The sequence below is a fragment of the Salvelinus sp. IW2-2015 genome, linkage group LG1 (assembly GCF_002910315.2).
Source record: "Salvelinus sp. IW2-2015 linkage group LG1, ASM291031v2, whole genome shotgun sequence".
Taxonomy (NCBI): domain Eukaryota; kingdom Metazoa; phylum Chordata; class Actinopteri; order Salmoniformes; family Salmonidae; genus Salvelinus; species Salvelinus sp. IW2-2015.
Genome location: NC_036838.1, coordinates 22,934,020 through 22,952,351, shown reverse-complemented (window position 1 = coordinate 22,952,351; position 18,332 = coordinate 22,934,020). Strand labels below are relative to the sequence as shown.

Genomic DNA, 18,332 nt, shown 5'->3' with positions numbered 1-18,332 from the left:
TAGTTCAAAAATCTGCTGCTGATTTTATTATTTTGATTGTTATTTACATTTAACATTTAAGTCATTTAGCAGACGCTCTTATCCAGAGCGACTTACAAATTGGTGCATTCACCTTATGATATCCAGTGGAACAACCACTTTACAATAGTGCATCTAACTCTTTTAAGGGGGGGGGGGGGTGTTAGAAGGATTACTTTATCCTATCCTAGGTATTCCTTAAAGAGGTGGGGTTTCAGGTGTCTCCGGAAGGTGGTGATTGACTCCGCTGACCTGGCGTCGTGAGGGAGTTTGTTCCACCATTGGGGTGCCAGAGCAGCGAACAGTTTTGACTGGGCTGAGCGGGAACTGTACTTCCTCAGAGGTAGGGAGGCGAGCAGGCCAGAGGTGGATGAACGCAGTGCCCTTGTTTGGGTGTAGGGCCTGATCAGAGCCTGAAGGTACGGAGGTGCCGTTCCCCTCACAGCTCCGTAGGCAAGCACCATGGTCTTGTAGCGGATGCGAGCTTCAACTGGAAGCCAGTGGAGAGAGCGGAGGAGCGGGGTGACGTGAGAGAACTTGGGAAAGTTGAACACCAGACGGGCTGCGGCGTTCTGGATGAGTTGTAGGGGTTTAATGGCACAGGCAGGYYGCCCAGCCAACAGCGAGTTGCAGTAATCCAGACGGGTTATATCATTCTATAGATGATAATGTTAATTTATTTTAATTGAAGAGGTTGATGTATATTTAAGTTATTTATTTTAAGTTTTTCATTAATGTTAAGAGAATTTTCCATTCAAGAATGTTACCATTAAAATTACATTTAGACTGTAAAAGATGGCCTTTAGCACATTTCTTATCGAGGTTATCAGGCTTGCATCAAATAGTGAATTCCACTGTATGCAGAATGTTGCATGCATGTCTGCACAGTGTTATATTTTCACAGCTCACTGTCAGTAAATATCGTACAGTAAATATTGGACTACAAGAGAGTATCAAGCCTGCGAAAGTAGAGTTATTTAAAGCTTTGAATGGGTCGATTGGGTTCTGGAAGTGTGTGGTTACAGCAATTGCTCAGGGTTGGTGTGGCCTGTGGTGGAGGTGCCCAATGTGATATCTTTTCATGGGGCCCAAAATCCCTGTGTCGAATTTMGTCCAAAAAAAATGTAATTGCTCATTTGTTACGTGAGGCTTATTTGATCAAATAGACATTTCGTAATGGTTAGGTTGTTAAGAATCCACTGATATAAGTGGACGCACTCGGAATTACGGCAACTTATATATCGGACAATAAAGGAGTTGTGCCTGTTGCCATAAAGATAAATGTATGACTCATCATGGATATAGCCCATTTTAACATGGATATTGCCATTGAGGGCTTCCACTATTTTAAAAGTAGTCAACTGGGTGGGGAGCCTACGAGTTGGGAGCAATCAGACAATAAAGAAGAGGAAAATGTACTACTTTAAAATGGCGCTGCCAATGCCATCACAGACACTATAATGACAGACATACAAAGATGAGACCTCTATCTATCTCTATGGCCTGTTCACACACGTATCTGCCCTGTCATTGGCTAGAATGGTCCCACCTGATCTCGCCTCCTCCCGCKTGCCTTCTATCTTTGAGGACTTGTATTCCCATTAAATTGACTATCTTGTCAATATAATAGATCATCTTTGCTTAAATACAATTCAGCAAACATACAATTAACCGATGAGATCGCTTGGAGAGTTAACAAGTCAATCAGTCACACCTGTTACAAAACTCCTGTCTTTTACAGCTTTTGCACACATACAGAAATGTCAGTCAGACAAGCAGGCAGGCACGCGTACACCACAGGAGGTTGGTGGCACCTAATTGGGGGAAACGGGCTCGTGTTAATGACTGAAGCGGAATCAGTGGAATGGTATCAAATAATCAAACACATGGTTTCCAGGTGTTTGATGCCATACCATTAGCTCCGTTTCGGACATTATTATAAGCTGTTCTTCCCTCAACAGCCTCCTGTGGCATACACACAAGCAGTTCCCTGTTTGATTGCAGTCTGAGCAAATGCTTTTGAACTTTGTTTTGTCCTGCTTAGTGTCTTTATCACTAACGTAAACTCACTCACTTTTGTACATCGCCTTGGTCCGTAAAATTGACCTTATTTTAGCGCCCAAAAAACGTAATACTTCCAGATCAACTGGATGTCAATACCATTGTAAAGCACAATTTCTCCCCTTTCCAACAGAATTCATGCCGAGACCTCCACGCTGCCCGTTTCTGCATGATTCAAGTAGGCAGTGAGCTCCGTCGGGTCTTTTTAAAAATGGCGGGTGGGGAAGCGGTACTAATGCGTGGCAGTGAGAAGGAGAGATGTTGTGTGGTAAAACGGCTTTTTTTCACTCGATCTGTCCAACTTATCACCTTATCACCTCTAAAATGTAAATAAAACACTATAAAGCGTTTATATAATGTGTCATTACATACCTATTTGAAGGTTTGTGTCGAATTTGAAATCGGGTTTTTAGGGCGGTGCTAAAGTGATCTTCAGAAGTAAACAGCGGCTTTCAGAGTCATGATCGCTTGCAGTGATGACGCAAAAGATTACTAGGTATCCCCCCCTTACCCCCGTCACGGTCCATTTCTTGTTTTTAAACGATGAGAGAAGTGCTACACCAGGTGGAGAGAGATTGTAAGACAGAAATAGTTGATTTATGCGTGCGGTACGTTACGGCATGACACATCACAATGTAACGGAGGGTCAGTTTTTTCAACTTTTCTCCAATACTATAGAGCCATTACCATGTCGATCAATGCTTGAATAGAAACGTAGTTCACACCCCAGATTTTGAAGTCAACACAGTCGCTACAGTCCCATTAGTTTTCTTTGCAGCCTCGTTTGAATGTCATGGTTGCGCACATTTGTACGGAATGGGGTGAGTTTACGTTAACCCTGTTAACAGGATAGGGGAGTAGAGAGGGAGGGAGGTTTTCTCATTCCCTTTCACCCATCTTTCTGTTTCTCGTTCTCTTTTTCTACCACTTCCACTCTTTCCCTCTCTCATTCTACGTCTTCTTTCTCTATCTCATTTTCTCCCTAACTCCTTTCCTCTTACACCCCACTCCCACCACCTCACCTATCACACTCTCAGGGATAGGGAAGTTCATTGCCCTTGACTTTGCCCGGCGCGGGGCTCGTGTTATCATGGCGTGCCGGAGCGAGGCTCGCGGTAGCGTCGCCCTGCATGAGATCCGTAAGCGGAGTGGGAATGCCGACGTGCACCTGCGTCTGGTGGACACCTCGTCCCTGGCGTCGGTGAGGGCGTTCGCAGAGGGCGTCCTGCGAGAGGAGAAGGAGCTCCACATACTGGTCAACAACGCCGGGGCTTCAGGTGGGCATCAGATCCAGATTAGCCTGGAATACACACTTAGGCTGGAATCCACACTGAATATCGTTCACAATTTATTACTGTTCCACTTGAAGCAAAAGACAATAGTGAAGGAGCTCTCTCCACATCCTGGTCGACAATGCCAGGGCTTCAGGTGGGCATTGGGTCCAGAGTCAGTTATTGCCTGAAACCACACTGAATATCACTAAATGTTCAATATTCACCTGAAGCAGAACAGTAATGAAAAGGAGCGATATTCACTCTGGATTCCAGGCTAAGATGCAGGGAACCGGGGGTGGACATCAACAGCCGTCACACTAGTGTGATCAACTGGGTTTGAATCAAGGGTGTCTACACGCCATAAGACTGAAGACTGGGCATGAGGAGAGTTAATGCAAGTATTTAGGTCTTGGGTAAGATTACCAAAGCACGGTTGTCATTTCGAGTCAGTACCCAATAAGAATGTCCATGAGACAAACAGCTTTGCTTGATTGATAATAACGATGGTAACATGCCATTACACCCAATTACAATTTAACTTACAAATTCCCATTCATTATCTATGTCTGTTTGCGACATGCACATCCTTTTGTGCCCAAAGTAAAATGCATTCACAGCTTTTCTTATCACATATTTTAGTAATGCTTTCTGTATTTAAAATACATATTTTCAAATATGTATGGGTGTGCCTTGGTTTGGTTATATTGTGTCTGCACACAGGCTTGCCTAGAGATATCACCTCAGATGGGTTAGAGGTGTCCTTTGCTACCAACCATGTGGGTCCTTTCCTCCTCACCAACCTGCTTCTGGGTAAGATACAACATATCCCACTAATACCTCACCCTGCTGTAATGCTGGAGCTCTGTGTGCAACTACTGCAGCGTTACACAGGCCACGGCTATAGGCTTATTATACAAAATATGTTCCTATACACTCTTAGACAAAAGTGTTTCTATAAGGGTTCTTCCACTGTCCCCATCGGAGAACCCTTTTGGGTTCCATGTACAGTGCCTATCAGGTTTCAGGTAAGACCCAAGTGCAGACTGCTGAAGTAACAATGTTTATTGCAACAACAGGGGCAGGCAAACGACGGGTCGAGGCAGGCAGGGGTCAATAATCCAGAGTAGTGGGGCCAAGGTACAGGACGCCAGGCAGGCCCAGGGTCAGGACAGGCAAGGGACAAAACCAGGAGGATGAGGAAAAAGCGAGACAGAGGAAAAGCAGGCGCTGAGACAAACCGCTGGTTGACTTGAACAAACAAGACGAGCTGGCACAGACAGACAGAAAACACAGGTATAAATACCCAGGGGATAAGTGGGGTAGATGAGCGACACCTGGAGGGGGGTGGAGACAAGCACAAGGACAGGTGAAACAGATCAGGGCGTGACAGTGCCTTGAAAAAGTATTTGTACCTTTCTGATTTTATCAATTTTTGATACTGAATGTTATCAGATCTTCAACCAAAATCTAACATTAGATAAAGGGAACCTGAGTGAACAAATAACAATTGCATACTTATTTCATAAACAAAGTTATGCAACACCCAATGCCCCTGTGTGAAAAAGTAATTGCCCCATTAGACTCAATAACTGGTTGTACCACCTTTAGCTGCAATGACTCCAACCAAACGCTTCTTATAGTTGTTGATCAGTCTCTCACGTCGCTGTGGAGGAATTTTTTGCCCACTCTTACATGCAGAATTGCTTTATTTCAAGTCCTGCCACATCTCAATTGGGATTAGGTCTGAACTTTGCTTACTGTCACYCATGGTGGTGGTAGTGTGACGGTTTGGGGATTTTTATATATATATTTTTTTATTTAACTAGGCAAGTCAGTTAAGGACAAATTCTTATTTACAATGACGGCCTACCCCAGACGACGCTGGGCCAATTGTGCACCGCCCTATGTGACTCCCAATGATACAGCCTGGATTTGAACCAGGGACTGTAGTGACACCTCTTGCACTGAGCTGCAGCGCCTTAGACCGCTGCGCCACTTGGGTTTCTTTGCTGCCTTGGGACCCGGACGACTTGCCTTAATAGAAGGAACCATGAATTCTGCTCTGTATCAGAGAATTCTACAGGAGAATGTCAGGTCATCCGTCTGTGAGCTGAAGCTGAAGCGCAGCTGGATCACACAGCAAGAAAGTGATCCAAAACACACAATCAAGTCTACATGAACATGGTTAAAAAACAACAAATGTGAAGTTGACATAGTCAAAGTCCAGACCTTATTGAGATGTTGTGGTAGGACTAGAAACGAGCAGTTCATGCTTGAAAGCCCACAAACGTTCAGTTAAAGCAGTTCTGCATGCAAGAGTGGGCCAAAAGTCCTCCACAGCGATCTGAGAGACTGATTAACAACTACAGGAAGCATTTGGTTGCAGTCATTGCAGCTAAAGGTGGCACAACAAGTTATTGAGTGTAAGGGGGCAATTACTTTTTCACACAGGGGAATTGGGTGTGGCAGAACTTTGTTAATTAAATCAATTATATTTTTTGTTATTTGTTAACTCAGGTTCCCTTTATCTTATTAGGTTTTGGTTGAAGATCTGTATCAGTATCAAAAATATGCAAAAATTTAGAAAATCAGAAAGAGGAAAAGTTCTTTTTCACAGCACTGTAGAACCCTCTGTGGAAAGGGTTCTTCATGGTACCCCAAATGCTTCTACTTGGAACCAAAAGGGTTTTACCTGGAACCAAAAAAGGTTATTCAAAGGGTTCTACTATGGCAGGGGTGTCAGAGTCAAGGCCCGCGGGCCACATCCGGCCCGCGAGAAGGTTTTTTACGGCCCCTGGGATGATCTTGATTTATTATTAGAACCGGCCCGCAGACCGCAGCAAGCCGGCAGCCCGCAGATCTTTTACACGCACCAATACTACATTTCCCACAATGCAACGGTGACGCACCGAGCAGTAGGCTGCTTCATTTCAATATTTATTGGCACAGCAGTCGTCAGCATCACAGTAAAATTAACTTTCAGATACCCATCAAAAATGGCAAAACGGAAGGTGGACACTGAGAACCGGGGGNATCAGCCCGGCCATTTACGGAGGGGGATTTCATCAAAAACTGCATGATTAAAGTTTGTGACGAAGTTTGCCCAGAAAAAAGGCAACTCTTTTTAAATGTGAGTCTGAGCAGAAACACCATTGCCGTAGGTTTTCAGTAGGTTCAATTAGGTTCACTAGACTATATGCGTCATTTAAAAAAATTTCAATGAACATTCGAACAGTCCGGCCCTCGGCTTGTAGCTAAATTTTTTATTTGGCCCTCCGTCCATTTGACTTTGACACCCCTGTACTATGGGGACAGCCGAATAACCGTGCTTCTACACCTGCATTGCTTGCTGTTTGGGGTTTTAGGCTGGGTTTCTGTACAGCACTTTGAGATATCAGCTGATGTAAGAAGGGCTATATAAATACATTTGATTTGAGGTTCTACAGTAGACAGCACCTTTTTTCTAAGAGTTTATTCTAGTGCTGTATTTTGTGAGTGTTGTGCATTTTGTTACTTTACCTGTTTTATATCTACTCAACCTTACAGTAGGTTACTGTATGTAACATTGTCCCAGTTCTCACGTTACATTCCACACTTTACATTGTTACTGTATTCACTTCCCTTCCCACTACTCTTCTCTCGCCTCTCCTCCCTCCATCCCCCCGTTCCCCTTTCTCCCTCCTCCTCTCCCCTCCGTCCAGACCTGCTGAAGCAATCAGCACCGGCACGCATTGTCAACGTGTCATCCATGAGCCACTGGACAGGTATGGTCGACTTCTCGCACTTCAAGGGCAAGAACCTGGACTACACTATGGGCAGTGTGTACAACCACACCAAGCTGCACAACGTCATCTGCACTAACGAGCTGGCGCGAAAGCTACAAGGAACAGGTAGGTATGAAGGCCTGGGCCAGTATTAGTAAAGCAGCTCAGAGTAGGAGTGTTGATGGCATCTGGTTTGGCGATTCGATTATCAAATTCTGGTTTAGAGCAATACCCTATTAACTGCTGCTAAAACAACTGTATTAGTGGATCATTAACATTTTACAACGAGCATCATTTCTGAGTGGTAAAGGAGGGATATGGATTTCTGAGCTTTTGTGTGGTTTATAAACTCTTCTGTGCGTGCGTGTTGTAACGGTTTTGACTTGAGTTTATTTATAGGGGTGCCAGGTAGGTTGTGCCTACCAGAGAAAACATTGGTTTCTCTTTTTTTGTTTGGGAGGGAATGAGTCCCATCTGGTCCGTCAAGTCACACCAATACAAAGGACTTATGTAAAAGTCAGGATGGAAATATACTTTTCATAAACCCCTTAAGACATTGGAAAGAACTTCAAACAAGTGTATTCTTTTGCGTGGTTGTATTAACAACATAAATCACACACACACACACACACACAACAATATAACAAATAATGCGCTTATGTTCATTTAGAAATGTCCTGTACCTCGGGCATAAAAAGAGTCCAGCCCGGTAAATAAGTTCAGGGACTCCAGTGACCTTAGTCACGCAACGTTGGTCCGTAGCGTAAACCCAGTATATTCATAAACTCAAAATAACACTTATTTAACAATACAACTATAAAGCGTATCAAAGACTAATACGTCCTCACAACTACATAAATCACAGTATACATCACCCCAAAACAAATGAAATACCGTGTACAAAAAGATGTAGTCAGTCGGTCAGTCAAACAATCCAATCCGCCAACATATCTCCAGCGGAGAAAAGGCCACGAAAAACAACGGAGAGGTGTAGTCCACAGACGCACAGAYTMGATCCAATCCTGGGTAAACTCGCTATACGGCTACAAAACACACTTTWAGGCAACAAAACAAACGGAATAGCGAAGCTTCATGAACTGAGGGTAGTACACATCCTCATTCATGTCTCAATCACAACTTCACCTTTGCGCAGCTGATGCTGGTGTAACAGTATAACTTTAAACCGTCCCCTCGCCCCGACACGGGCGCGAACCAGGGACCTTCTGCACACATCAACGGTCGCCCACGAAACATCGTTACCCATCACTCCACAAAGGCCGCACCCATCACTCCACAAAGGCCGCGGCCCTTGCAGAGCAAGGGGAAACCCTACTTAAGTCTCAGAGCAAGTGACGTAACTGATAGAAATGCTAGTAGCGCGTACCCGCAAACGAGATTCTTTATAACGGCCGTTGATCACACCGTGGAGAGAGAAGAAAGCGAGAGCCCGCATTTTAGCAAAATCGTCTCTAGACCCTGTCCTACCGTACCCAACGCCAGACCGCCTCCCGGCGTCGTCCCGCCCACCAGGGCTTGTCAGACGTTGTACACACCACGAAATCGCCCTGGAACTCTGCGCTAGGAATCCACAACCGCCCTTTAGTCCGTTCGAACGACATAACTTCTATTCTGTATCGCACTTGACAACACAAAGAAACATAGATGAAGGGCTCATCTCAACAAGTCCCTGGTCCCGACCGAATGCGATCGACATCCGTCGGTTCGGCACATTGGCCGACGCACCCAGGTTTGATTAGCCTGACATAGAGTCACCTTTACTTTACCTACATCCTGCCTCGAAATACCCCGTAATGAAAAAGCGACCACGCGATATTCACTCTTGTGTGCGCGAGTTAAGAATGCAGGGAAACCCGGGCTAAGCTGGACTATCAACCAGCCGTCCCGATAGTTGTGATACCAACTGTGTCTCGTGTTTCCGATTGCACTAATGCGTAGCTCGGAGCCAATCATTGTCACAATAGGACTGTAAACTGGGCTCGACGTCGGAGTTTACATCTGCAAGTTATTTAGTCTTGGGAGTAGCTATACACGTTCAACCCAAATAGCGTACTCTGCGTCCACAGGTCTGCCAACTTTCGCAGTTGCTAGCTACCATAGTAATGAAATTGTCCATCCAGTACCAAAAACAGCTTTGCTTGACATTGACTCAAGTGGCACATCCTGGCTAACCATCCATACACCCAATTAAATCAACTTACCCAAGATTTCGCCATCCAGAATTACCCTACTCTTATCGTCTGTTTGCGACATGCACATTGCCTTATTTTGTGACACCCCACAAAGTCAACAATGCGATTTAACCAGCTTTTCTGAGCAATAGTTACTGTCTGTAACTTGACTCAGCACACTACTATTTTCAAATCATGTGATGGATTGTCGCCTTGGTTTTCGGTATTATGTGTCTTGCACACAGGACCCTTGCCCTAGAAGTTATCCAACCTCAGATGGTCCGTTTAGAGCGATTTGCTGACCCAACCCCAATTGTAGTGTCCTTCTCCTCACCACCCAACCCGATACATTCCTGGGGTAAGATACAAACATATACCCCACTAATGTAACCTCACCCTAGCCTGTTAATGCTGGAGCTCTCACGCCCCAGCCCCGGAGAACTGGTACAACCCATACCGCCAGCGTAAACAGGTCACCGGCGCTGAACGCGAGGCTGATCTATACAATAGCAATATGTACCTTTCACACATCTAGAGACAAAAGTTTTCCACCTATACTCACAACCCCTTCCGCCATCGCAGTCCCAGCGCCTGTGTGGTTCCATGTCACAGTGCCGTATCAGGTTTCAGGTAAGACCCAAGTGCAGACGTGCTGAAGTAACGAAGCTCGCGCTGTATTGCAGAACAAACAGGGGCAGGCCAAGATCGACGGACGAACGCGGCGTCGATGGCAACATAGCAGCCAGGGGTCAATAATCGCAGAGTACGGTGGTGGCCAGGCCCAACCGGTTTTATCAGGAACGCCAGGCCAGTGAAACCCCCCACCTGCTCCGGTCCCAGAGGACAGCAAGGGACAAAACCAGTAGGAGAGGAAAACACGAGACGAGGAAAAGCGGCGCTGAGACAAACCGCTGGTTATTCATTGAACAAGACAACGACTGCTGGCAGACAGACAAGATAACACACAAGGTATACAAATACCCAGGAATAAGTGGGGTAGCGCATGACGCGACACCTGGAGTGCGGCTAGGTGGAAAGACAATATGCCCTCGATCCAATGAAGTACAGGGTTGAAACCAGATCAGGCTTTGACAGTGCCTTGAACTTTCTGATTTTATCAATTTTTGATACTTGAGATGTCTATCAGATCTTCAAGCCAAAGACTGACTTTAGATTTATTCCTGACAGTGCCATACAAATAACAATTGCATCAAACTTATTTCATAAACCATAAGATTATTGCAACCACCACCTCAACTGCCCCTGCCTGTGCAAACAGAATGCAACCCCATACGAATCAAATAACTGTTGTACACCTTAGCTCGCACACCTGACCTCCACCACCAAACGACCTACTCTATAGACATTCGTTACCGCATCAGGCTCCTACACACGTCGCTGTGCGCGAGGCAATTGTTAGCCACTACCTACCAGCGAATTCCTTTCAATTTCGCTCAAAGCTACACTGCACACACAATCTCAGCATCCTCAGGGATATAGACGGTCTGACACTTTGCTCCACTGTCCACCATCTAGTGCGTAATAATAGCTGTGACCGGTTTGGGGATTTTTAATATATATTTTTAATTATTCTTAATACGGCAACAAGTCAGTTACAGCGGCGACAAATTCGTATTTACAATGACGGCCACTACTCCTAGACTGGACGCTGGAGCCAATTGCTCGCACCGCCCTAGTAACTACAATAGCGACTTAACAGCCCTGGATCTCTCGCAACCCACGCAGGCGCTCAGAGACGAGCGCTGTCAAGTCGAACACACCCCCTCTTGCCAGCTGAGCTGCAGGCCTTTAAGACACCGCCTGCGCACACAACTATGGTTTACTTTGCTGCCCTGGCACCCGGACCGACTTGCCTTATAGAAGAACTCATGAATTCCTGCTCTGTATCCAAGAGAAATTCTACAGAGCAATGTTCACGGTATCCCGTTCTGTCTGAGCTAAGCTGTGAAGCGCAGCTGGGGATCACACAGCAAGAAAGTGATCAAAACACAACAATCAAGTCTACACTGAACATGGTGTAAAAAAACAACAATGTGAAGTTTTTGACATGAGTCAAGGTCCAAGACCTTATTGACGATGTTGTGGTAGGACTAGAAACGAACGTTCGATGGCTTGAAAAGCCCCCACAAACGCTTCAGTTAACAGCACGTTCTGCATGCAGATGGGCCAAAAGCCTTCCACAGCGATCTGAGAGACTGATTAACAACTACAGGAAGCATTTGGTTCAGTCATTGCAGCTAAAGGTGCATCAACAAGTATGGAGTGTAAGGGGCAATTACTTCACACAGGGGAATTGGGTGTGGCAGAACTTTGTTAATTAAATCAATTATATTTTTTGTTATTTGTTTAACTCAGGTTCCCTTTATTTATTTAGGTTTTTGTTTGAAGATCTGTATCAGATCAAAAATATGGCAAAAAATTTAGAAAATCAGAAGAGGAAAATTCTTTTTCACAGCACTGTAGAACCGTCGGGAAAGGTTCTTCATGGTACCCCAATGCTTTCTACTTGGCACCAAAAGGGTTTTACCTGAACCAAAAAAGGACCTTCAAGGGTTCTACTACTGGAGACAGCCCGACAAAACCATACACCGTGCTCTACACCTGCATGCTTGCTATCACCCTAACAACAACGCATCTTCCCTATCGATCTCGTCACTCTAAGAAGCCGGTTTTTCCAGCCCTGGCGTTTCCTGCACAGCACTTGAGATATCAGCTAGAGTAAGAAAGGCTATATAATACATTTGATTTGAGGTTCTACAGTAGACAGCACCTTTTTTCTAAGAGTTTCTAGTGCTGTATTTTGTGAGTGTTGTGCATTGTTGACTTTACCTGTTTTATATCTACTCAACCTACAGTAGGTTACTGTATGTAACATTGTCCCAGTTCTCACGTTACATTCCACACTTTACATTGTTACTGTATTCACTTCCCTTCCACTACTCTTCTCTCGCCTCTCCCCCTCCATCCCCCCGTCCCCTTCTTCCCTCCTCCTCTCCCCTCCGTCCAGCCTGCTGAAGCAATCAGCACCGGCACGCATTGTCAACGTGTCATCCATGAGCCACTGGACAGGGTATGGTCGACTTCTCGCACTTCAAGGGCAAGAACCTGGACTACACTATGGGCAGGTGTTACAACACACCAAGCTGCACAACGTCATCTGCACTAACGAGCTGGCGCGAAAGCTACAAGGAACAGGTAGGTATGAAGGCCTGGGCCAGTATTAGTAAAGCAGCTCAGGATAGGAGTTGTGATGGCACTCTGGTTTGGCGATTCGATTATCAAATTCTGGTTAGAGCAATACCCTATTAACTGCTGCTAAAACAACGTGATTAGTGGTTATCATTTTACAACGAGCACATTTCTGAGTGGTAAAGGAGGGATATGGATTTCTGAGCTTTTGTGTGGTTTATAAACTCTTCTGTGCCGTGCGTGTTGTAACGGTTTTGACTTGAGTTTATTATAGGGGTGCCAGGTAGGTTGTGGCCTACCAGAGAAAACATTGGTTCTCTCTTTTTTTTTTGGGAGGAATGAGTCCCATCTGGCCGTCAAGTCACACCAATACAAAGGACTTATGTAAAAGTCAGGATGGAAATATACTTTTCATAAACCCCTTAAGACATTGAAAGAACTTCAAACAAGTGTATTCTTTTGCGTGGTTGTATTAACAACATAAATCACACACACACACACCACAAACATATAACAAATAATGCGCTTATGTTCATTTAGAAATGTCCTGTACCTGGGCATAAAAGAGTCCAACCCGGTAAACTAAGTTCAGGGACTCCAGTGACCTTAGTCAGACAACGTTCGTAGCTGAAACCATATATTCACACATAAACATAACACATAAACTCAAACACACACTTTACACAATAAAACATAAGTATGCAAAAGATTATCACGCGTCTCACAATCATCTCGCAACATCTCCACGAGAAATACAGTCCGACGGACACCGGTACAAAAAAGAGATCTAGTCAGTCGCGTCAAACCAATTTCCAATCCGAATAACATCTACAAAGTGACAACAAAAACAACGGAGAGTGAGTCACTTGACGCACGATCATATCCTGATATTCACCACATACAGCACATTCTGCGTATAAATACAGCTCATAATCATCGTCAACAAGGTGCCAGCCAACATAGGCACAAAATAGCACACGGGTACATAGCGAAGCTTCATGAACTGAGGTCTCACTTCATGTGCTCAATCACAACTTCACCTTTGCGCAGCTGATGCTGGTGTAACAGTATAACTTTAAACCGTCCCCTCGCCCCGACACGGCGCGAACCAGGGACCTTCTGCACACATCAACGGTCGCCCACGAAAGCATCGTTACCCATCACTCCACAAAGGCCGCACCCATCACTCCACAAAGGCCGCGGCCCTTGCAGAGCAAGGGGAAACCCTACTAAGTCTCAGAGCAAGTGACGTAACTGATAGAAATGCTAGTAGCGCGTACCCGCTAACTAGCTAGCCATTTCACATCCGTTACACTCACCCCCCTTTCAACCTCCTCCTTTTCCGCAGCAACCAGTGATCCGGGTCAACAGTCAATGTAACAGGTAACTTTAAACCGTCCCCTCGCCCCCGACACGGGCGCGAACCAGGGACCCTCTGCACACATCAAAAACGGTCGCCCACGAGCATCGTTACCCATCGCTCCAAAAGGCCACGGCCCTTGCAGAGCAAGGGAACCCTACTTAAGTCTCAGAGCAAGTGACGTAACTGATTGAAATGCTAGTAGCGCGTACCCGCTAACTAGCTAGCCATTTCACATCCGTTACACTGGCTATTTAATGGGGAATTAAAGGGGAATCGCCTATTAGAAGGAGAAGCACTGAGACGGTTCAGAAATATTCAGGGCCGTCACAGTGTGTCTGTGTGTGCGTGTGTGTGTGTCTCACAGGGTGTGACAGCTAACTCCGTCCACCCCGGTTTGTGATGACAGAAGTGATGAGACACTATAACTTCATGGTTCGGTTCCTCTTCAACTTGATCGGAATCTTCTTCTTCAAGGTGAACATTTTGAATCATAACACCCTGGTGAAAATCATTCATACAGTACATTGTTTAACACTTTATTTTACCATCCTGTTTCAGCTGGTATTAAGTAAGAAACGATTTCTGGTACTTATATGTTATTATGTAATAATTGTGATTTTATACAGTAGTTTCCAAAAACAAGTAAAATAGTGTACTGTAAAATTAAGTTGTAATCAATTATGTTATTTTTGTCTGAACTGAAAGAGCGAAAGCTGGATTCATGAAAGGTGCATTTCAGCAGTGCACACTGTGTCACGTTCCTGACCTATTTTATGTATTTTGATTATGTTTTAGTTGGTCAGGGCGTGAGTTGGGGTGGGCATTGTATGTTGTGTGTGTTTGGTTAGTCTATGGGTGTTGTATGTGTATGGGATAGGTGTTGTTAGGTTGTCTAGTTATGTCTATGGCTGCCTAGATTGGGTCTCAATCAGAGACAGCTGTCATTCATTGTCTCTGATTGGGAGCCATATTTAAGGTAGCCATAGGCAGTAGGCTTTGTGGGTGTTTGTTTCCTGTGTCAGTGTTTGGACCACACAGGACTGTTTTGAGGTATGTCACTTTGTTGTTTTGTGTAGTGTTTTCTTGTTGTTTACATTAAACATGTACAATTACCAATCCGCATCTTGGTCCGATTCATGGCACCTCCTCGTACGCCATGAGAGCGGTGCGAGACACGAGAGCATAGACAGTTCAGTACCAAACATCCAGACCAAACATAAAAAGAACACGGAACCTGCTCTGACAGCCAATTTACAACGACACACCGCCACACAGACCAAGCCCGGATTTAGGAAGCGAGGCAAGAACTAAAAAACACAAGCAATGCGCGAACACGAGTCGAAGAGAATGGAGTTGGGAGCAAATTATCAATGGAGAAGGACCCTGGGCTAATGCTGGGAGAGCCAAATCGGCCCCTCTCACGGGAGGCAGAGGCGGCCAGCCCACAGCCAAGAGGCTGTCATGAGGAGCAAGCAGTCATGGAGACGCTGGAGAGCCCCGGCAGAGGCCTCACCCCAACACTCACAGTGAACAATTCCTCTACTTGAAGGGCCATATGGCTAAGGAGCGCCCATGATCATGACCTAAGTCTCCATCTGATGCGAACCCCAGCTGAACACCACGGCAGCAGTAGCCGTACACATACAACTCAACGCTTGCACGCAACTCCCGCGACGCTTTGCCCGTTACGGCAAGTAGAGAGGGCGTTCCGACATCGATTGGTCAGCAACACCCTGTCGTTATCGGGTAAGCGTATGAGTCTAAGCGCACACACACATACCGGGCACCTTCTGCCCACTCCGACTGTACGCAGGGGGTGCTCATGAGCCAGTGCGGGCTATTACCCTTGCCCGCAGCACACCTGTCCAGCCACCTACACCTCGATCTACGGGCTTCACGAACTACAACACCTGATTTCCCTCACAGATCCGATCGAGCCATGCCACTCCCCTGGGAGGCGCCTCGTAGGTATTATGAGGCGCTAGTCTGAGCCGCCGCGATGCGCGAGGTGGGAAAGCGGCCCTACTAGAGTGCGCAGCCTCCATCCGCCACCACGTAGCCACTTTAACTAAGCGTCCCACAAGCTAATCGTCTCCTCGCGAGGACTCCTGGGCCCTTCGTAACCATCTGCACCACGCCATTCTTACCATACGCGTGATATGGGCGCGTGTAGTGCTCCCCGCAGCTAACTGCCGCGTCCGTGCCAGCATTCCAGCCCCTTCCACATGTTCCTGCGAAGGCCTACAGTTGGATATATATCTCTATACCCGTCTTCTACCGTGACCTACCCGGGGACCATTCCATACCCCTCGGTATAGGTGAACAATTAAAAGCGGGCAGGTCATTCGTAGCCCGCTTGATCTTCTCCCAGCATCCCTCATATAAGAAGCACCGTGTCCCTCTTCCAACGTTCAGACCGCCCACGCGCCGCTGCTAGGATGCATCCCCTGGCGCCACTGCGTGCCCTACACGCCCAGCTGACCCGCACTACAAGCCCCCACACTCCGCCACAATCCTGCCGGCCGTACCGACCAACATGTGCCTCCGCCCGGCAGTCTCCACCGACCAGTGGTGAACACATCAGCGAGGCGCACCCGACAAACCAGCGGTCCTCATCCAATGGCGCAGTCCTGTACGCCCCACGCTCGTACACCAGCCTGCGTCTAACCTCCGGGCTCCCACGCACTCTCTCGCCGTGAGTGGAGATGTGCGGCTCTTCTCAAGACCCCACAGTCCACTACAGAGTGGCGTCCTCCAACGACCTAAACAGATCCAACCCTCAGCACCGACTCTCTACTAAGCGAGCCCGCTCCCATCGAGCCCATGCTCTCGGTCGCGCCATACCACTTGTCCCATCCTCACCCCCGCATCCTAAGGTATGCGTGCCCTCCCAGGCCCGGACTCCACCCTACACTATGCATTATCCGGACGCTCAGCACGCTTAGACTACTCCTTCGCCTCAAACACTCTACGGATCTCAACCTCCCATTCCGCTTTCCACAATGCTCGTGCTACTTCCAACGCTCTCTCCATTATGGTGACCCTCCCATGCACCTCATACCAGGATCCGGCTCCTACGCGTCTGACACCACACAGCAACCCCAAGTCCTCCTTGAGTGCGGCCAACCCTGGGAGAAGCTTCCACATCGAACCCCTCTGGCTGGTTTTACCCTTCTATCAGCTCCTACGGTGCTATCCATACGCACGCCGTCGTCGCATGTCAGCGTGTTATCGGGCCTGGTCGCTCTCTGACCTCGTCCCGTAGGCTTCTCATCGGTTCACCCGCACCAAGCCACTACTATGCGTACTCAGGGCGCCCACGAGAGGTCCTGGCACCGTCTCATACACTTGCTCCTCTGCCAGCGGCGCCTGAAACTGCCCGTCGCTGCCCCAGCCGGTCGTCCGCCCGAAGACTGCCCACACCGCGCCCTGCAACCGACGTCCCAGTCGAACGTACTGCTGCTGCGCAACGTGGAACGCTCTCGCCTCCGTGACTGCAACACACCCGCTACGTGGTGCCGAGCCGCTCACATCCATCGCGACATACCACCACCTACTACCTCACGAGAGCGCAGCCCCGATAACCCCACGCACCACTTCAACCAAAGCCACACCACCAATGAATACCCGCAGACAGCGAAGACCCCGCAACTACGACACCCCACCTCCTGCCTTACACCACCGCGCATCGAGTACGAACCCGAGCTCCGTCCTCTGAAACCTGATCCGTCTGCCATGAGCCTGGCAAAGCCGCCCCATCTGCCATGACCTGCACAAGCCGCCCGTCTGCATGAGCCTTACAGAGCCGTCGCCAGACGGAGCGCTAGACCTTCCGCCAGACCGGAGCCGCTAGCAGCCTTCCGCCAGACCGGATCAGCCAGACCTCCGCCAGACCGGCATCAGCCCAAGGCCCTTCCGCCAGCAGACCGGCATCAGCCAAGCCTTCCGCCAGACCGGATCAGCCAGAGCCTTCCGCCACCCGATGACAGCCCAGAGCGTCAGCCCAGCCATGGGGACCAGCCAGAGCCGTCAGCCAGCCATCGGACCAGCCAGAGCCGTCCAGCGCCCAGCCAGATTCCGCCAGCCAGCAGGATCCGCCAAGCCAGGTCCGGCTGCCGTCCCTTCAGCCCGGAGCTTGCCGTCCCTCAGCCGGGCAGCCTGGCCGTCCCTCAGCCCGAGCCTGCCAGTCCCTCATCCCGGTGCTGCCCCTATATCCCCAGGTGCTGCCTCATATCCCGACTGCTGCCCCTTCAGTTAGTGCGGCTTTAGTTGGAGGGTGGTCCATTGGATGGGGTGATACGGAAGCGCCCGCGCGACCTGGACTATCGTGGTGGTCGGGACAGCGTCCAGAGCCGGCAGCCACCACCGTGGACAGCAGGCCCACCCAGACGCCTCCCCTAACGTTTGGTGTGCTTTCGGAGTGACGCACCTTCGAGGGCGGTGGTTATCGTCA

General features: G+C 47.8%; 1 pseudogene; it reads left to right on the top strand.

Annotated features, from left to right (window-relative positions):
• Positions 1–18,332, top strand: part of LOC111962754 (retinol dehydrogenase 12-like) — a 34,683-nt pseudogene that overhangs the window by 3,685 nt on the left and 12,666 nt on the right.